General features: G+C 45.0%; 1 protein-coding gene across 5 annotated transcripts in view; it reads left to right on the top strand.

Annotated features, from left to right (window-relative positions):
- LOC147025159 (tetraspanin-4-like) overlaps positions 1 to 22,540 on the top strand; it is a 292,907-nt gene that overhangs the window by 45,395 nt on the left and 224,972 nt on the right. For 2 of the 5 annotated variants that reach the window (XM_085885836.1, XM_085885838.1), the window contains exon 1: positions 21,449 to 21,595. The exons of the other annotated variants lie outside the window; for them this stretch is intronic. The gene's annotated coding sequence lies outside the window, so the exon portion shown is untranslated. Of the gene's footprint in view, positions 1 to 21,448; positions 21,596 to 22,540 lie in introns of those variants that run through there. 5 annotated transcript variants of the gene reach the window in all.

Below are 22,540 nucleotides of genomic sequence, written 5' to 3'. Positions count from 1 at the left end.
TGTAGCCAAGACTCTAACAACGAGCAAGAAGGACGGCACTGTATCTACTGCCAGTACTGGCACTGCAGGATCAAGCACTAGTGGAGCAGCATTCACCACTACCACTGCAGTATCTGCTGCGAAGAAGACAGCAGGGACAGCACCAAAACCAATGCTGAGAGCAGGTAGCATCACCGGCCCTTCATCACGTTCATCTACAAAGCAGATCCCTTCAGAGTCGAGAAAGACTGTGATAGTCCCATCTACAGGCAAAGAAGGACCCAAGTTAAGTTCTGCTTTTGCCAAATCACTTGATAGAAGCTCAGCAAAACCAAATCAGAGGTCTTCTTCCTTGGCTGCACCTACCTCAAGCTCTCTCCTCAAACGTAAAATTGGATCTGGTACTACGAGTCTGACCTCTTCTGCTGGCAGTAAACGCAAGTGTGATCGCCCTGCGGCTAAGTGTACTACGAGTTCTACAACTAAAAGCGCATCTTCCTCAAACACTGTGCAGGAATCTAGAGAAAAACGTGTCAACAGGATGTTCTTGTCTCCACAAACAAAACTCTATTGTTTCTTCCTTCGATATGCTAACAAGCTTTTTGAGAAGGGGAATCTTCTGCTCCAAAGAGACGAACCCTGTATTCATCTCCTGATCTTGGTCTTCTGGTCTTCTGAATTGAATGGTCTTCTGAAAGATATCTTCGTACGGTTTTTGAAACCATCGGTGTCATCGGTTCCTCTGGTAAATGTACCCTTCTCTGACAGAAATCATCAGAAGAATGATGAGGACCTCATGATTGGGAACGATGCCAAACTGTATATAAGGGAACAAAGGAGTCTCAAGAAATCCACCTTCACTCTGAGTGAGTCAGACATCCAAGGTTTCTTCAGTGCAGTTCGCTCATATTATGTGAAAGCCTGCAATTACATCTTCAAAACCTGGCCGCTAGATGATGAATTAGCCAAGCATGCTCAGGTGCTGGATGTTAAGCTACACCAAGAAGTGGGGTTTGACTGTGTGGAGTTTTTCATCAAGAAATTTGCCTGTCTGTTCAGTGGCGGTGATAGTGACATAGACAGTCTTGAGAGTGAATTCGCTCACTACCAGGCAGACGCCTCCATAGCTACAATTGCTACTGAGACAGTGAGAGTGGATGAGCAGTGGCATCGGATTTCACAGCTCACAGATCCCTGCACTGGTGCCAAGAAGTATCCTAATTTGAGCAAAGTGATGAAGGGAATCTTGGTCATTCCTCATTCGAACGCATCATGTGAGCGGGCACTCAGTCTTGTACGGAAGAATCATACTGAATTTCGTCCCAATTTGAGTGTCAAAACCCTGGAAGCTCTCTTAATTGAAAAACTAGCTCATAGCACCCCTTGCTACCAGAGAGAATACAGCAAAGACATAATCAGAAGGGCTAAAAGAGCCACACAGCTGTCACTCAGCAAAGCTGCCATGGAAAAAGCAAGCAGCAGTAGTACCAGCCAGTAAGGTAAGAAAAATATTGCTTCTTTTGTGCTTTTTGTTAATCTTTGATTGTCCCCTAACTTACTAATATTAACATACATGTAACATTAAAAAGTGCACAATTTTCCCCTTTTTTTGTTCAAAAAGTGGGAATTCTTAACATGTTAAATGCTCCAAAATAGGGCACAGAGGGCACTAGAGAGCGTCCAGGGCCCTAAGGCGGGCCCTGGACTCCGCCGCAAGGGTCGAGCGCTCCGCGTTCGAGATGTGCGCTTCGCGCACATTATTTGATGTCGGTTGCAAATCCTCCCTAATTCTGATTTCCAAAAGTTGGCATCTCTGGTATATGTATATGTATATATATATATATATATATATATATATATATATATATATATATATATATATATATATATATATATATATATATATATATATATATATATATATATATATATATATATACATACACACATACATACATATACATACACATGCATATACATACACACATACATACATATACAAGCTGGTAGGCGACATGGGTGGTCACTATATAATTGCATACTAGTCATGCAGTTTTTGACGAATCGGGCTGAAAATTTTTGACGGAGGTTGATTATAGTGCGCATAAAAGCGCGGAAGCCGATTTTTAGATTTTCGAAAAAAAATATAAAAAAATATTTTTCAGATTTTTTTCAAAAATTTCAAAGTCCCGTTGCTCAGCAACGGTGGTGTCCATAGCAACGGTGCTCAAAAGCATACAACTCGATCCTGGTATGAACCTATCAGTCAAGTTTCATCAAAATTGGTTGACTCCTTTGGCCTCCAGAGCTGTCCATTACATACATTCAGACAGACGGAAAACCTGAGAATAACAGAGGTCGAGCGACCACCCAACATACAAATACATATACATACACACATATATATATATATATATATATATATATATATATATATATATATATATATATATATATATATATATATATATATATATAAATACATATACATACACACATACATACATATACATATAGATACACACATACAAATACGTATAGATACACACATACACACATATACATACACATACATATACATTATACATATACATACAAATACATGCACATACATATAAATACATATACATACACATACATATTGTTGTGGGCCGGGGGTCGGTGGCGAGTACGACCACTAGGTGGGGGAGGTTACGTCGTCTCCCACCAACCTCCCGGAATTGTAGGCTGTTGCTCGCATAACTCCGCGAGCTAGCGGGTCGTTTAATCGACCGTGGAACGCCAATAACTAGACCGCGGGCATCAGGTTATTTTGTCTTGATCCAATGTACTTAAGTAACCACGCGGTTTCGGCTACCGGGGATCCACGCCCTTGGAACGCCTGGCCGAACCGGATTCACTCTCCCGGCAGCTGTAAAATTACACCTACTGCCTACCACTCTGCCACCTACTTTTCCGGCTCAGATGCAGTCGAGCGGGCCTGCCGAGGACGTCCCTGCTACAATTGTCTGATTACTGGGGATAAAATGCCGCCTAAACTCAGATCCGAACTATGCTGGACCAATTCAAGAAAGGACGGAAACGAACTGGGGACATTTCTACAATTGTTTATTTACAATAAAAAGAAAAAGACACAAGGCAAGACTTATCGCGAATATACAAGAAATATTTGCAATGATCCAAAAACACTTATTCAGTTCTACTTACAAGACGGGCCCACATGCAGACACACACTCACACACACAAACACACATACACACACACGAAAATAAACCCAGAGTTCTTTATTGGACCCTCGCAGCCGAGGAGAGAGACGAACTGGGGGTCAGAGTCCAGCTGGGTACCTGACCGTCGGAGGAAGGGGGTGCTCTGTGGTGTGGCATCTGACAATGGTCGTTGGTTTGGTCCCCAGTCGCACGTGTGGGACTCGTGGTTTGTGGCGGAGCTTGGGTGGTAAATAGCGGGGTCCACGGAGGGGGGTCAGGGCCGCTCTTTCCTTTCCTTATAGAGGGCCAGCAGGGACACGTTCGCTGCCTTCACGACCTTCTGCTCAACCCTCCGCTTCAAAAGAACTGCACGCTCAACAACAACCCTCAGAGCCCTATCCAAAACCTTGTCAGAAACCCGTGGAGAACTTCCTTCAAGACCCTTCTTCATCACTCGACTCTCAACCACCACAACCCTGTCAAAAACCTCAGAACAACCTTCGTAACAACCCCCTGCCTCAGAGAGTCCTCGGGAATTTATGGACCTCCCTCAATGGGGCGGGGCTCGCTTGAACAGGCGTCACTCCCCACCCTGATTGGACAGGCTTCTATGGACACAGAAGTTCATATGGGTTCATACTTGTCTATGAACTTGTTCATACTTGTTCTATGGGTTCATACTTGTCGAGCAACAGTATCAATGTTGCATAGGTCGTCGTGAAAGATTTACAACGTTTGTGGAAGCCGAGAAACTGGAACCGCGAAATCCCGCCTCGGTACGTCAGGGTGCGAGAAGGCAGCCGGTTGGCGGTGGATCGTGATGGGGGATGGGATGGTTGTTAGATGGCTTGCTAGATGTAATAACCTAACTAAAAGAAATCACAACGCACGCCTTTGATTCTCCCACTCGACAAAAGGAAGGGGATCTGACTACACACATACTTAATGACATAACTGACTTTTAGGACATCTGTATGTTGAATGCATATGGTTTCCAGATCCGTAACTATATATATACACACGCACACACGCACACACGCGCACACACGCGCACACGCACACACGCACACACACACACACACACACACACTGGTGCATCTGTATGCATTATGAATCTGATATAATGGAAATATTGTACCAGCATCAACCATGCATGGTCGTAGACAACGGAGAAAAGACTATCTTGTGGGACATGATCATCATATGGTTCACACATCGACATAACTATAAATGCCGAGTAACCTGACATCGTTGTTAAAGACAAGAAGAACAAGGTGAAACAAGAATGGTGAAGAAGATGTTGGCTGATGAAGAAGAAGAAGAAGAAGAAGAAATGGTGAAGGCAATGAGAACAGCTGCTGAAGAACAAGAGAGCAGAAATGTTGACAACAATCAAAATGATGTGGCCATTCCCATCGGAGGTAAACGTCACAACGAGAACGACTCAGAAGCTCCCAAAGTACAAAGACCTACAGGATTTAAAGATGGTGAATGTGGACCGTGCAGGCTCTTATGATACCATCAGCTATTTATCTGATGGTTGAGGTTCTCGTGAGGAATTAACCATTAATTAATGAGGAATCCTAAAGTTGATAACATCCCTGGCGGTGTAAGATAGCCCAGATCTGCAAAATATAGTTATCTTGGGCTTTGTGATCAACATTTTGTATAAATTTATTTTCACTAAATAACTCGTGGAGTACTGGGGGACACCCATAAACCCTGGGAGACTACGGTGTAGTGTTGTGGTTATGGAGCCATTTTGCCTTGTGTCCCATTGGTAATGATTATTAATATTTTTTCCCGTGGATTGAAGGCACAGCTACTTTGTGTCCAGCTTTGTCATTGCCCATCATTGCTATCCCTTTTTTTTTTATCACCGTTCTAGTCTATTTCTGGGAATTGCATTCACGCTTCTGCAAACACCTCGTATTTTCACCCAGGAATGGCGAAGGACCGACGATGCAACTGCAAGTTTGATCCGATGTGCATGGAACCAGAAGGTGGCTGTGCTCATCACATGATGTGACTTTCTTCATACGACAGTGAAATATGCATGGAAATGGTGGGATGGAGGGGAGGGGCATGGGTATCAGGCCACTGTGTTCATCTTGGGGTAATCACACCTAGCACGAACACGGTCCTCCAAGACATGGTCACGTTACTTGAATGTTGTGGTTTTGCGGATGGAGTGAAGTTAGCAGTTCTGGATGGCTAATTGAATCACTGTAGTTCATTAAGTAGGTGGTGCACATTGCATCAACTTGTCTTCGGTGAGATGATGGGAGTCCGGGAGGGAAGGGGAGCTTTGACACGTCTCTTTAACATTCGGGTAAATTGTGCTCATGTGAGCATGTGTACACGTATGTGCATCCACCCACCGTGGCCATGTGTAAATGTTGTCTATGTTTTGTGCATGTTGTGCACATCGGTTTGTTTAAGTCGATCCAAAAATTAGGTACGACCATCCAGTAGAGATGGCCAGGATCAGATCTGACATTTCGATAATACCAAGTTGTGTTTACCTGGGACTGTGCAGACATCCTCCCTCCAGATGGGTAGGGGGAATTGCGCATCACGTGACTGCAAGATGCAGACTGTGAGATATCATGTCGTTTACGTCTCCTCCTTGCATGTAACACCGGGTGTGCTCAATTGTGGTGTGAGAGCCTAAGGTAAATATAAAACCAATAAGAGGTCACTACATCATAGTGTAAACACCATGCTGTAAGTAAATAAAGGTAAACAATTACATTTTGCTTACCGACTCCATTAATACAACACACTACGTTTCCAAACTGCACGATGTGCTATTCTATACCCTTCACTATGCCGCCTCGTACCTTTTTACCTGAATTATGCCACACCATGTTATTCTACTATAACATGTCCTTAGTACTTGTACTGTCTATAGTAAGTGAGTCTTGAGCTCGTCTGTTCATGTGCATCTGTTTGTGTTTATCTCCTTCTCGTGTTTGCCTCCTACCCACGTTACTGATGTTCATTTTTTTTCATTCCGATCTGAATGTGAAGTATCCCCCCCCCCCCCACCCCACACCACAACCTCCACTCCACCCACCACCAAACGGATCTCAAAAGAGAGAGATAAAGGACAACAAAAGGTAATTAATGGTTGTCTACATCTCTGTTTGTACATTGTCATCTGCTGTCGCCCTTTGCTCATACTTGGTTGTGATGTTGTGTCTGATTTGTGTCAGTGCTCTTGTCATTGGGCTTTGGATGCAACAAAGGACGGATGTGCAGAATTTATTTTTCTTGCGTGTGCATCTCCTTGCAAGTGGATTAACTGGCAGTGCTATCCAAGATGGAGTTCATTTCTTTTGTGATGGTTTCAGTCAGTGTCAGTCTCTCTCTCTCTCTCTCTCTCTCTCTCTCTCTCTCTCTCTCTCTCTCTCTCTCTCTCTCTCTCTCTCTCTCTCTCTCTCTCTCTCTCTCTCTCTCTCTCTCTCTCTCTCTCTCTCTCACACTCTCTCACACTCTCTCTCTCTCTCTCTCTCTCTCTCTCTCTCTCTCTCTCTCTCTCTCTCTCTCTCTCTCTCTCTCTCTCTGAGTTTTCTATCCACCTTTCTTGAGATTCAAAGACGATGGAGAGGTTTGGAGGAGTCATGAGGGGTTCCACTATTCCCACGGTTCATATCCTGTCCTTGTAGTTGCAGTGTGATTAATATCGACCCAAATGAGCTACTCCTCCATTGAGGTCCTCAGGATGCTCACAACTTGAGGGCTCTAAGATGGTCGTACTATTGAAGGTCAAGGGTGTCCAATTGCAACCCTCTTGCTGGAGATTGTCATTACCCGGCCGTCGCATTATGTAAATGTCTGAGGGTGATTTGTCATCTGCCGACCTGAGCCCAGATATTGTCAGTGCCTTGATGCCAGTGAAGGTGTGATGGTTCACCTTGAGAGAGGTCATGAATGCTGCTCAGCACAATTATTAGGGCTACCAAAATAGCCTACAGGTATAGGTATACGTACTCGACTCTGAGCTGTCTCGCCTGTGTTTGAATCCCGACCTAGCTATAAACTGCCAGCCTCAGATGGATGTTAAGCCAAGTGTCCCGTTCTCTAGTCCAGCATTAGTTGATTTTACCTTTGACCCATTGTTGTTATTTATTTATTTATTTATTTATTTATTATTAGTCCCTTCCCAGTTTCACTGGAGGACTATAGGTCTGCTCTCCTTCTGTCGGTCTGCCGTTTGTCTGTCTGTCCTGTGGTTTTTCTGAATTTTTTCCCATACCCTTTAACATATTCAAATAAAACTTGGTACTCGGCTTTATTATGATAAGTTACAGAATAAGTTTGAGTTTCAGGGCGTTTCGTCAATTTTTCAGTTATACCGTTTTTGGACTTCGAAAATATCACATCAGAAAGGGACATGTTTTGGAAAGCAATTCTCGCTCTTGTTAATACTTATTGTCATGTTATATATTATAGTCTTTCCAACATTATTGTGCATATGTACAAAAGTTATGTTGAGTTGAAACGTGAAAGATCCTCCTGTGTTTTCCCAAAGAGTAGGCGAGCTATCGCCCAGCACCCTTAATACATTACAAATTCCTTCTCTACCCAAAAGGGGGGCACTGCATCAGCTGTGATTATTACCTCCGCCACCGAAGGTGGATGGAGGTTATGTTTTCACTCCTGTCTGTCTGTAAACAGGATATCTCAAAAGGTTGTGGACAGATTCGGATGAAATTTGGTGGAGACTCTTGCCATTCATGTGAACCTTGCCATTCATGTTTTGCATGTGACGCGCCGAAATGATTAGATTTTGGTGAAGATCTGAATCCGGATTTCGATCCGATATTTATTAAGTGATTCTTCACCATTGAGAGATAGGGCTAAATATGATATATAGTGCGATATCTCATAAAGTTAAGGACAGATTTGGATGAAACTTGGTGGACACTTTTGGTGTGCGTCAATGACAAATTGTTTCGATTTTGGTGAAGATCCTGGATTTGGAACTGATATTTTAAAGGTGATTCTTCACCATTGAGAAATGGGGCCCAAAATGACATTTTATAGCATGATATTTCAAAATGTGGATGTATTTGGACGAAACTTATTGGATGAGTTGGTTCGATTATAATTGCCAACAATAAGCCAATTCGATCTTCGAAAGACACGCCACAGGTAAAAATACGAAAGGAGTGCTTCTTTTTTCTGCCACTTCGTCGTCTTGTTCTTCTTTTTCTATTACCATGATAATTGCTGTTTTTTTGTCAATTGTGTTGTTCCTGTTTTTATCATCACTAAACATAACATCTCACAATGCTACCTGTGTGTTTGTCTGTTAGGTGGATGACTGAAATGCTTTACAAAACACCTAGGTTGCAGGGGGGCACATTTGTCTCATCAACGCCTGCACATTTGTAACTTTGACCATTTCATGATTGACATTGTTTTGACATGATTGACATGATTGACATTTCACCTTTTCATGATTGCGGAAGTTCAGGAGTGCTTATAAATCAAACAACCACAAAAACACACAAACACGCTTCTCACATAATAGAATGATTATTGCCATTAGAAGTCTGGTGTTTGCTTAAAGGATTATGTCACTGGCTTAAGATCTTAGGGTCTTAAGATCCAGATTCTGGTTTCTCTCCATTTTGGACAGTGGCACTCAAATGTATCTTTGTTGCACAAAATGCATCTTTGCTGGCTTGCTGCTAACCTATATGGTTGTATGTCCATGCTCGATCAATTTTAAATGTTGAGCATCAAGCAAGGAAGTAGCACATACCATTTTTTAAGTCTTGGGTATGACAGTCGAGGTTCGATTCACTGACGTCCCAGACTCAGAGCGGTTGATCAAATCATTACACCAACGAGTCATAGTTAATACACGGATACTCCACCATCCGGGTGGCCGGGCAGCAGTATCCTTCTCGGCCCACCTTTCGGTGGGAAATGTGCTGCCGCACAGTCTTGTAAATGCACATTGTAATTTTTGTCATTTTTCAAATAAATTTTCTTGATCACAGCATACCATACTCCATATGATAAGATAACGAAAGATTTTTTGTAATGCCGGCTACCACCCAAGGTGGCGCTATTTCTGTCGCATGTCAATTTTGGAGTTTCGTTGACATCCACGTTTGCTCCATCATCATAAGATGTTTGTGCCAATTCCATAAAGGTACATCGAAAGACTCGGGCTCGAGTATGCAGTTTTTCAGCAAAAACTCAAGAACGATGTGGAGTTGACATTTGAACAGAGCTGTGTCAAGAGCTTGAACCTAATGGTCGCTAATGACGTTACACAAAACTCATTGCCTTATAAAATTAGCACAAACTCATCAAATATGGTTTTTAACTCTCTCTTAAAATCCCATTTTTTATATCATTGGTTTTTAACTTTTACTCCTCTTACCACTTCCTTCCCTGTAAAGGGAGTTGATGTAAATTTAAGCACTAATTGAATGATTGATCAACAAAATGATACAGCAGTTGACTGTTTTGATCCGAATATGAGTAACACAAAATCTGTACAAAGCAAAAATTTTGCAAACTCCTCCATGCAAACAATCTGAAATAACCAATTGGTTATTTCAAACAGCAAGTCACACATGTTGTCATCAACGAGTGATCCACCATCCTGCTGTATGATCAATATAATCCCAGGAATGCAGAGGCGAACAAAGGAGAAATTTCCCACACATCCTCAGAAGTCCGATACGAGTACATTTGGGATTCGACTTTTGAGAGCCTTTCATTGTGCCTTTTTAACAATAAATTAGAAGAGATTGAGAAAACAAAAACATATCTGGGTTTCCACTTTATGTCCTTTTACATCGCAATTAAACTAAGTGCACTGAAGGTGAAAACTAAATGTGTCTTAATAAGCAGGAAATTAATAAATAATCTAATTAGGGTTGTAAAATGGTTTAATGATCGTCCCAGGTTGGAGTGCCCAGAAGTCACACGAGTCAGTCGATGATTGAACCTTTCATGATTACTTTTATTAGATCATCTCTTTATTGCTATTATTACTATTCTTATTACACATCTGGGTTTCTGTATAATATTTGATTGATATTCTGTATAATATCCTGTATGTAAATATATATATATGTATATGTATGTATATATATATATATATATATATATATATATATATATATATATATATATATATATATATATATATATATATATATTGTTGCTAATTTGCGCCCGCCGGCGTGCGAGCGGCCACGTAACTTGAATTGCGGCACGTCGCCCACCGGACGGACAATTCTGTCGTGACCCTCTCGGACTAACGCCGGGAACTAGTCACGGGTGGGCCTTTCGGCCTCACCACGATCGTGCCAATCGGCCCCCCGCGTGGGATAGGGTTGTTCGCCAAATTCGACCTACCTAAGTACCCACACGGAGGGTAGACCAGGCGATCGCACCTCGCCGCAGGTCGACTTCGGACACGGGCCACTTTAAGCGACCCGTTCCGTACTATCGGGATAACCGAGCGGTGTTATCGTCAACCTCGACGGTTCCGATTAATTATCGGGCGTATTTAGCCCACTACCAACCCTTGACGTGAAGTAAGATGGAGATTCAATTAAAGAAAAGAAGAAGCGAAACGGGAAAAACAGTTCAACATAGGCACATTTATTCCGCGGCAAACGGAAAGCACACATATACAATTGCAACAATTGTGCACCAAAAGCAAATGTAACAAAAGGAACACACCAATGCAGATCTACGACCGACTACGCGAGCACACGGCAACACTTACACAGTTTTACTTTACAGACGGTGCCGACAACACATATACTCAAACGCAAAAGAAAAGGGCCACCCTCAAATACAAGGGGGCAGATGGGCCTGTGGGCCGAGACCGCGTAGAGCCTACCCGTCTTGTGATGAGCCGCAAAATGGCGGCGGTGCCCCGACTCCGCGCTCCTCCGCGGGTTTCGTTGGCACTGCTTGGAATGGGGTGGGAACGGGGCCCCCTTTTCGCACTATCTCAGCGCGGGGGGAAACAGGGGGGGTTGTTGATGCTCTGGGGAAAGAGGATAGCTGGCTTGCTTGGGTCCCGCGACGAGCGACTCCACTGCGCCCTCGACCGCGTTCCCGGCTCCCCTCTCTGCAGCTCCCCGACAGACTCCGAACCCTGACAGACCGACTCTCCTCCAGACCCGTCTTGACTGCTGCTGCCACACTTCGCCGCCGCCGCCACACCTCTCCAACTCGCCCGAGCCCGAAACAGAAACTCACTGAATTCGCCCCGCGCTCGGCGCTTTATAGTACGGCAGGAGAAACCATATGCAAATTTCCGGATCAGGATGAACTCGGGGGCGGAGCCACGCTCGCCCATTGGACGGAGGAAAAGTGGACGTGAACCTCCCCTGATCCTCGAATTTGCATATATCGATTCTACTCCGACGCGCCTGGAGGCGGGGCCAAATCGCCCCGCGCTTAATGATTGGACGGATCGGAAGCGGGCGTGAATCATTCCTGATCCGACTTCCCCGGAAAGGCCGCTCTTTGTACCCACGGCTCAGCGCGCGCCCTGTACGAGGCCAGGACAGCCCGACGCTCGGCGTTCACAAGCGGAGCGGGAATGGCCGCAGAAGGAGAAGAGGTGAAGGTGGTGGAGGGTTTATTGTGGTGGTTTATGGCCATGGCGACGCTTGGAATGGTGGTGATGTGATGTTTGCGAGAGCGAGTTGTGAAGGTAAAGGTCGTGGCTGTTGGCATTGTTGTTGTTGTGAAGCGGCGTTGCGGTTGGTGGTTGTTGCGTGATGACGGTTGAGACGTGGTTGGTTCAAAATAAAGATAGAACAGAAAAACGGCTATCTTAAAGGGTCGCAGCCCGAATGAATCACATTTATTCCCTCTAAACAACGGGTTTGGGGCTAACTACACATGTACTTACAGAGATATCTCACCGACGGGACCTGAATGGTGGTTTGCGAATTTCCTCAACCACAACAAATATATATATATATATATATATATATATATATATATATATATATATATATATATATATATATATTGTTGTGGTTACCAAATTCGCAAACCACCAGTCAGGTCCCTTAGGTGAGGTATCTCGGTAAGTACATGTGTAGTTAGGCCCAAACCCGTTGTCTAGTGGGAATACATGTCATTTATGCGTGCTGCGACTCTTCAGGATAGCCGTTTTTCTTTTGCTATCTTTATTTTGGACCAGCCGCCATGATTACCACCACAACCACAACATCAACCACCAACCACAACGCCGCTTCACCACAACCGCCACGACCTTCCCGTCACACCTCGCAACCGTCGCATCGCCACCGTTCTTGCCCCGCTGTGGGTACCGGTGTTGGACTCGTGCAGGGCGCGCGCCGAACAGCGTGTACAAAATCACGGATTTTGTGCTTCAAAAACGGATCAAAAACGACACACGCCCACTTTTTGCCGTCCAATCGGTGAGCGAGGGGCGAATTGGCCCCGCCCCCAGGGCGATCGATATGTGCAAATTTATGGATCAAAAAGCCTTCACGCCCACTTTTTCTCGGGCCAATGGGGAGCGAGGTGAAAGGTCGAAGGGAGGGGGTCAAAGATGAGAGGGCGAAGCTACGGGTCGGATAAAAGGACCGTGTTCGTCAGTCCAGAGAGTCGAGAGGCGGAGAGTAGGAGAGTAGGAGAGTCGAGAGGGAACAGAGAGTCAAGACTTCGCGGGCGGTGGAGTTGGCAAGAAGGAGCTGGTCGTCGTGTGCGTTGGAGTCGGAACGGAGGGGACGGAGCTGTGGAGAGGCGGCGAGGGCAGACGAGGGGGTGCTCGTGCCGTGCAGGGAGCTGCACCCCAGGGAGGCCGACAGCGCGACCTGGCAGAGGTGGAGACGCTCGTTGCGGGGCAATAAAAATCCTCTATACCCCGAGCATCAGCAACCCCCTCCTGTTTCCCCCCGCGCTGAGATAGTGCGACCAAGGGGGCCCCTTTCCCACCCCCTACCAGACACTGCCCGCGAGGCCCGCGGAGTTGAGGCACCATCGCCGCTCCGCGTCTCATCACCAGACGGGTAGGCCCGACCCGGTCTCGGCCTCAGGCCCGCCTCATCCTTGAGGGTATTCTTTCCTTGGTTTTGGGTATGTGTTGTCGGCGCCGTCTGTGAATTAAAATTGTATAAGTGTTGCCGTGTGCTCGGTAGTCGGTATTAGCTCTGCATTGTGTCTCTCTTTTATATTTGCTTTTTGTGTAAATTGAATTGTGTTTTTCTTTTCTGTGTGCTTTTGGTGGAATTGTATATGCTTCCCGTGTGCCGCGAATAAATGTGCTTTGTGTTGAACTGTTTCCCGCTTCGCTTCGTCATTTCCTTCATTGAATCCTCATCTTGCTTCACGTAAAGGGTTGGTAGTGGGCTGAATACGCCCGATAATTAATCGAACCGTCGAGGTCGACGATAACACCGCTCGGTTATTCTGATAGTACGGAACGGGTCGCTTAAGTGGCCCGTGTCCGAAGTCGACCTGCGGCGAGGTGCGATCGCCCGGTCTACCCTCCGCGTGGGTACTTAGGTAGGTCGAATTTGGCGAGCAACCCTATCCCACGCGGGGGCTGATTGGCTTGATCGCGGTGAGACCGAAAGGTCCACCCGTGACTGGTTCCCGGCGTTAGTCCGAGAGGGTCACGACTGGATTGTCCGTCCGGTGGGCGACGTGCCGCGATTCGAGTTACGTGGCCGTCGCACGCCGGCGGGCGCGAATCCGCAACAATATATATATATATATATATATATATATATATATATATATATATATATATATATATATATATATATATATATATATATATATATCGGGCCGGGGTCTGGCGGAGAGACGATCACTAGGTGGGGGAATTTACGTCGATTCCCACCAGACTCCCTGGAATTGTAGGCCATCGCTCAGGGATAATTCCATGACGCGGCGGGTCACTTAACCGACCGTGGACGCCAATACCTCAACCGTGTGGCGTAGGGTCCTCCTGTCTGGACTCAAATTACCTAATTAACCACGCAGTTTCAACTACCGGGGAACCACACTCTCGGTACGCCTTGCCCGAACTGGATCACTCTACCGACTACTGTGGAGTACCAACTACCTTTCCGGATCGGATGCAGCCGAGCGGAACTGCCAAGGACGTACCGGCTAGAAAGAACGGATTATTGGGGATAAAGACCTGGCTTCACTCAGATCCGAACCATGCTGGACCAATGGAGGAAAAGACAAAAACGAGCTGGGAACATTTCTACAATGATTTATTTACAATTGGCGAGGAAAAGCATGTGGCACAGGAACAAGGTTTATTGGGTGTGTTATTGCAGGGGGAAGATCAGAGAGATGTAGTGTGACAATTATGCAGCAACTTTCCAAAGCAGACACAGAGCAGACTTACGCGAGAATAATAAAAGCAAGAATTACAATAATCAAAGATCTTATACAGTTTTACTTAAAAGACAGGCGCCACACTCTTAGACACGCACTCAGCCAAAACAAACCCAAAGAAAAGGGGACCCTTTTGCAGCCAGGGAAGGAGGGAGTTTAGGTCGCAGTTCTCGGTACCTGAGAGTTTCGGAGGAAGAAGTGCTCCGTGGTGCGGCACCTGACAACAGTCATACAGTTCGGACCGCAGCCGCCCGTGTGGAGTTCGGGTCCTTGGAGGAGCCTGAGTGGAGAGCGTGTACTCCAAGGTGGGAACGGGGCAGCAGACAGGACCCGACAAAAGATCCGGTCGAGGTCGGGTGTGCGCGGACCAGCACAACAGGCGGGCCGCCGAGGTGATATGTGGGCAGACACAACGAAACAACGACCCCTTCAACAACTGCACACTTCCAATCCTTCTACCGCAACCTCCTTCGACATTCCCAACCAACCAACGAACCCACCGAACACGAACCAACCAAGCACTCTGTGGATTGCTTCGTATGTTATAGATCACGGAGCTAGGGGGTGGAGCCATGGCAAAGCCTACGTCATTGTCCATCCTGATTGGAGCTGGCCTTCAGACGGTCCGCCTTCCTGGGCGGGGTCTCGCCAGAGGCCGGCAAGGCCCGCCCACACCACGTGTCTGGGTTTGGGAAGGTGGAAGCCGAGATGGAATTGCCACAGTGAACGTCAGGATTCTGATTCGGAAAACGAGTCTCTGGATAGGCGCTCGTCACACTGTGGTAAGCGAGGCGAGGGTGCGAGGCAAGCGAGATGAAGGTATCGTGGTTCAAATAAAAGGGGAAAAATGATTTATAATCCTAACTAAAAGCCCATCGCAACACACTCCCTGTTGTCCCTCTGGACAAAAGGCAGGGATCTAACTGCACGTATATTAATGAAATAACTGACTCGGGACAATTGTATGTTGGACACATACGGTTCCGAGAACTGGAACAATATATATATATATATATATATATATATATATATATATATATATATATATATATATATATATATATATATATATATATATATATATATATATATATATATATATATATATAACCCGGGCGTAGTGGCGTGCGCCTGTAATCCGGCTACTCGGAGGCTTGGATTTGAGGATCGCTTGAGGACGGGGGCTCTGCGCTGGGCCGCGCTATGAGAGGGTGAAGGGCAGCCCAGAATCATGGCGAAACCCAATCCTTATCCCTGTGTCGTAAGAGGCGACTAGGGTTGCGTCAGGAAGGGCATCCGGCGTAAAACCTATGCCAAATCAGTATGCGGATCATAATGGATGATCCGCTGTGGCGACCCCTAACGGGAGCAGCCGAAAGACGAACAACAACATATATATATATATGTATGTATGTATATATATGTATGTATGTATATATATATATATATATATATATATATATATATATATATATATATAGTTTTATACTCTAACTTGGATAATAACAATTGCACGACTCACCACCCCCTCCTCCTCCTCCCCCTCCTCCTCCTCCTTCTTCTTCTTCTTCTTCTTCTTCTTCTTCTTCTTCTTCTTCTTCTTCTTCTTCTTCTTCTTCCGGCTGCTCCCGTTAGGGGTCGCCACAGCGGATCAACCGTCTCCATTTCGCTCTATCCTCCACATCTTCCATTGACACTCCAACCACCCGCATGTCCGCCCTCACCGCATCCATGAACCTCTTCTTTGGCCTTCCTCTTCTCCTCCTGCCTGGCGGCTCCATCTTCAGCATCCTTCTCCCGATGATCTCCGCTTCCCTCCTGTGCACATGTCCAAACCATCTCAATCTCGCCTCTCTCACTTTGGCTCCAAACCGTCCTACCTGCGCAGTCCCTCTAATATACTCATTCCTTATCCTGTCCATCCTCCTCACTCCCAACGAGAATCGCAGCATCTTTAACTCTGCCACCTCCAGCTCCGCTTCCTGTCTTTTTGTTAGTGCCACCGCCTCCACACCATACAACATAACTGGTCTCACTACCGTCTTATATACTTTCCCCTTAACTCTTGCAGCTACCCTTCTGTCACAAATCACTCCTGCAACTCTTCTCCACCCACTCCATCCTGCCTGCACTCTTTTTCACTTCTCTCCCACACTCTCCGTTACTTTGGACAGTTGATCCCAAGTATTTAAACCCATCCACCTTCCCCACCTCAACTCCTTGCAATCGCACCATACCACCACCCTCCTTCTCATTTACGTACATGTACTCCGTCTTACTCCCACTGACTATCATTCCCCTTCTCTCCAGTGCGTACCTCCACCTCTCAAGGCTCGCTTCAGCCTGCTCCCTACTCTCCCTACAGATCATGATGTCATCCGCGAACATGATAGTCCATGGAGACTCCAGTCTGATCTTGTCCGTCAACCTGTCCATCACCATTACAAACAGGAAAGGGCTCAGAGTCGATCCTTGGTGCAATCCCACTTTTACCTTAAACTGGTCGGTCATTCCTACCGCACACCTCACCGCTGTCACACTGTCCTCATACATATCCTGCACCACCCTCACATACTTCTCTACCACTCCCGACTTCCTCATACAATGCCACAACTCCTCTCTTGGCACCCTATCATAAGCTTTATCTAAATCCACAAACACACAATGTAACTCCTTCTGGCCTTCCCTATACTTCTCCATCAACATTCTCAAAGCAAACATCGCATCAGTGGTACTCTTTCCTGGCATAAACCCATATTGCTGCTCACAGATCGTCACCTATCCTCTCAACCTAGCTTCCACTACTCTTTCCCACAACTTCATGGTGTGGCTTAACAACTTTATCCCTCTGTAATTTCCACAGCTCTGCACATCACCCTTGTTCTTGAAAATCGGAACCAGTACACTTAATCTCCACTGCTCCGGCATCCTCTCACTTTCCAAGATTTTATTAAACAATCTGGTTAACAACCCACTGCCATCTCTCCGAAGAACTTCCATGCCTCCACTGGTATGTCATCTGGGCCAACCGCCTTTCCACTTTTCATCCTCTTCATAGCAGTCCTCACTTCATCATTACTGATCCACCCTACTTCCTGATTCACTATCTCCACCTCTTCCATCTCCATCTATCTCTCTCTCTCTCTCTCTCTCTCTCTCTCTCTCTCTCTCTCTCTCTCTCTCTCTCTCTCTCTCTCTCTCTCTCTCTCTCTCTCTCTCTCTCTCTCTCTCTCTCTCTCTCTCTCTCTCTCTCTCTCTCTCTCTCTCTCTCTCTCTCTCTCTCTCTCTCTCTCTCTCTCTCTCTCTCTCTCTCTCTCTCTCTCTCTCTCTCTCTCTCTCTCTCTCTCTCTCTCTCTCTCATTTTCTTCATTCATCAGCTCCTCAAAGTACTCCATCCACCTTCTCAGCACACTCTCCTCATTCGTCAGCACATTCCCATTTTCGTCCTTTATCACCCAAACCTGCAGCACATCCTTCCCAGCTCGGTCCCTCTGTCTTGCCAATCGGTATAAATCCTTTTCCCGTTCTTTTGTATCCAACTTGTCATACAGCTCGTCATATGCCTTTTCCTTGGCCTTTGCCACCTCTCTCTTTGCCTTTCGCCGCCACTCCTTGTACTCCTGCCTACTTTCTTCATCTCTCTGACTATCCCACTTCTTTTTCGCAAACCCCTTCTTCCTTATACTTTGCTGTACTTCCTCGTTCCACCACCAAGTCTGCTTATCTTCCTTCCTCTGTCCAGATGTCACACCAAGTACCTTCCAAGCTATCTCCCTCACCACTTCTGCTGTAGTTGCCCAATCATCCCACCCATCTTTACCACCATCCAACACCTGTCTTGCCTCCTCCCTAAATTCCACGCAACAGTCTTCCTCCTTCAGCTTCCACCATCTGGTCCTTGGTTCAGCCCTCACTCTCTTCCTCAACCTCACCTCCAAAGTCATCCTACAGACCACCAATCAATGCTGTCGAGCTACACTCTCCCCTGCCACCACCTTACAGTCTCTAATCTCTTTCAGGTTGCATCTCCTGCTTAAGATGTAATCCACCTGTGTGCACTTTCCTCCACTCTTGTACGTCACCCTGTGTTCCTCCTTCTTCTTGAAATACGTATTTACCACTGCCATTTCCATTCTTTTTGCAAACTCTACCACCATTTGCCCTTCCACATTTCTCTTGTTGAGACCGTACCTACCCATCACCTCCTCATCCTCTTTATTCCCTTCCCCAACATGCCCATTTAAATCTGCTCCAATCACCACTCTTTCATCCTTGGATACACTCCACCACTTCATCTAACTCTCTCCAGAAATCTTCTTTATATTCCATCTCACACCCCATATGCGGTGCATACGCTCTGATGACATTCATCACTCCTTCAATTTCCAACTTCACACTCATCACTCGGTCAGACACTCTCCTCACCTCCAATACCCTCTTGACATAATCTTCCTTCAGGATTACCCCGACACCATTTCTCCTCCCATCCACACCATGGTAGAACAGTTTGAAACCACCTCCAATGCTCCTAGCCTAACTCCCCATCCACTTGGTCTCTTGTACACACAGTATGTCCACCTTTCTTCTCTCCATCATATCAGCCAACTCTCGCCCTTTGCCAGTCATCGTCCCAACATTCAGAGTTCCAACTCTCACCTCCACACTTCTACCCCTCCCCCTCTCCCACTGCCTCCAGACTCGCTTTCCCCGTTTCCTTCTCCTCCTTCGCCCAGTAGTAGCACAATTTCCACTGGTACCCTGCTGACCACCGGTACCGGTGGCGGTCGTTGGTAACCCGGTCCTCGACCGATCCGGTATGGAAATTCGTTTTGTTGTCTGCATAATGATTTGGCATAGGTTTTTACACCGGATGCCTTTCCTGACGCAACCCTGGTCGCCTCTTACAGCACACAGGGATCTGGTACACCTATTCTAACCGGGGCATACACCGGGCCCAGTACACTGGTAATCATTTCGCCGACCTCGGAAGGATGACAGGTTGAGTCAACCCCCTGGTGTTATACGACTTGGTATATGTATGTATATATATATATATATATATATATATATATATATATATATATATACATATATATATATGTGTATATATATATATATATATATATATATATATATATATATATATATCTTCTTCTTCTTCTTCTTTCGGCTGCTCCTGTTAGGGGTCGCCACAGCGGATCATCCGTATGATCCGCATAGTGATTTAGCACATGTTTTACGCCGGATGCCCTTCCTGACGCAACCCTGGTCGCCTCTTACGACACAGGGATATGGTACACCTATTTTAACCGGGGTATACACCGGCCCAGTACACTGGTACTCACTTCGCCGACCTCGGAAGGATGACAGGCTGAGTCAACCCCCTGGTGTATTAATTCAGTGGCCCAACGGGGCTTGAACTCAGGACCTTTTGGATCCCAAGCTGCTGCCCTAACCACTGTGCCAACACCAGGCTCATATATATATATATATATGTATATATATATATATATATATATATATATATATATATATATATATATACACACACACACACACACACACACACACACACACACACACACACACACACACACACACACACACACACACACACACACACCACACACACACACACACACACACACACACACACATACATATATGCAGTGTGTATATATATATGTATATATATGTATATATATATATATATATATATATATATATATATATATATATATATATCAATTCAGTGGCCCAACGGGGCTTGAACTCAGAATCTTTTGGGTCCCACGCCGCTGCCCTAACCACTGCACCAACACCATGTTGGTTAGATTAACGCCAACACCCTAATCACCGCCCCTCACCTCCAAAGGAGCAAAATGCCAAGATGGACAAAAAGTCCATTTTTTTAAAAAAAGTGTGGAATCAAACAAAACTTGTGCAGGCACAACTTCAAGGTTCCTCGTTAATCCCTGGACCTTTCACCTTCTGAGGTCAAATCCTCTCAGAGGAGAAGTTGAAACATACAACATACATACCACTTATATCCATACTTATATACATGTATGATGATAGACATACATACATACATACATCCTGACATGCCTGCATACATACAAACATATAGAGACACTTTCCCTTCATTATCTCTAAAAAGATTATTATTATAAGTCTGGTGTCAGCTTAACAGTTAAGATCGTGACCTTAAGATCATTGGGTCTTGGGTTCAGCCCATGTAGTTTCATTAAATTACACCAGGTGGGTTGACGCAGCCTGTCATCCTTCTGACATCAGCAAAATGAGTACCAGCTTACTGGAAACAGAGGGCACTGCATCAGCAGCACAGCTGCACTCCCAGCAATCATGCAACCAGCAGCCACAGGCTGCATATGAAATTATTATTATTATTATTATTATTATTATTATTATTATTATTATTGCTTTCACCACACAGGGTATTGCATTTGGGTGTGTTTTTCTGTCTGTCTGTCTGTCTGTCTGTCTGTTTATCTGTCTGTTTGTCTGCACAGAAAGTGCTGACATAGGCCACAATCGCCACCTAATGGTTTAGTCAGTAGTACACGTTCTCTGTTTTTTCAACTGAGTACTGTACCTTTCTCTATAAAGTATGTGCAATTATAATATGAGTATGTCTGTCTATAAAGTATGTACAATTAGAATGTGAGTATGTCTATAAATTATGTTAAATTAGAATGTGAGTATGTTTACAAATGTGTATGATACTCCACTCAAAAGAAGTCCAGGCGAGGGTAGACAATCTTTGATTTGTCGTTATACCATTGTTGTTGTGCATCCGTACAAAAGTGTTGTTGATTGGAAATTGAGATGAAAATGTAAACTTCTGCACTGCAAGCCTAATTTGGATCTCAAGCGTGGAACCATTTTGCCATTTTTGAGCTTCATCCCTTCCCAAACGACCTCTTTCTGAGTGAATCACTGTGATCAAAAAAACTGAGGTCACGACACAGACAACAGAGAGAACTTGCTCACCAGCTCTCGTAAGTAAATTCACATCTGGAAGATCATGTGGGTTAGATTCTGGTTTCTCTCAATTGTGGACAGTGGCACTCAAATGTATCTTTGTTCCACAAGCAATGTGGAAGGTCCATGGGGGTGCTCCAAAAGTCTTATGTACACGATACAATAACCCAAGATACGCCTCAAAGTATAACATGGTGTGCGTGAAAAAAAAATACAAAATATATATGTATATATATATATATATATATATATATATATATATATATATATATATATATATATATATATATAAATTCTTTGTGTGTGGATAGTACCAAGCTGAAAGATGACTTTCTCCTCCAAGCGCTTTTGATCCAAATCAATGGAGCACGCCTTAATAACACGCACGTGAAAATTATCCTTTGTATGATAATCAAGGTTAAAATGTGCTGCTGCAGGTAGATCCGCTGTGTTTAAACATATAGATCTTAATTGTTTGTCCACTCCATCAGCCAAATGTCGTTTGGTTTCACCAATGTAAAGCAGGTTAAAACGATCACATGACAAAGCACTTATGATGTTTGTAGAAGTACAGTCGAAGTGACCTTTGACATGCAATATGCCTCTCGGACCTCTAATTGTGTCATGTGACACAACATGGTGACAAGTTTTACATCTAGGGCGATTATGAGGTGTTGTCCCCGATCGTTCTACTCCAACATCGTTGGAAGGAAAACAGGAATGAGTTAAATTGTACCTCAGACTTGTGTCTTTCTTGTATGCCACCAGAATAGAATTGTCACCAAAAATCTTGCAAGTGATTTAATCTTCAAGAGAAGATTAAAGTTATCTTTGACAGATCTGGCAATCCGGCTCGTTGTCACACGATAGGTCATAGTCAATGGAATACGATGACGGAAAAGCTTTTGCTTTTCAATCATTGCCTCTCAGTGAGAAACCAGTGTGGCCTTACATCTGGCTTC

The sequence above is a fragment of the Eptatretus burgeri genome, chromosome 6, assembly GCF_056783735.1.
Source record: "Eptatretus burgeri isolate ZD-2024b chromosome 6, Ebu_testis_v1, whole genome shotgun sequence".
NCBI lineage: Eukaryota > Metazoa > Chordata > Myxini > Myxiniformes > Myxinidae > Eptatretus > Eptatretus burgeri.
The sequence above is the reverse complement of the archived record's forward strand: the minus strand, read 5'-3'. Positions and strand labels throughout refer to the sequence as shown.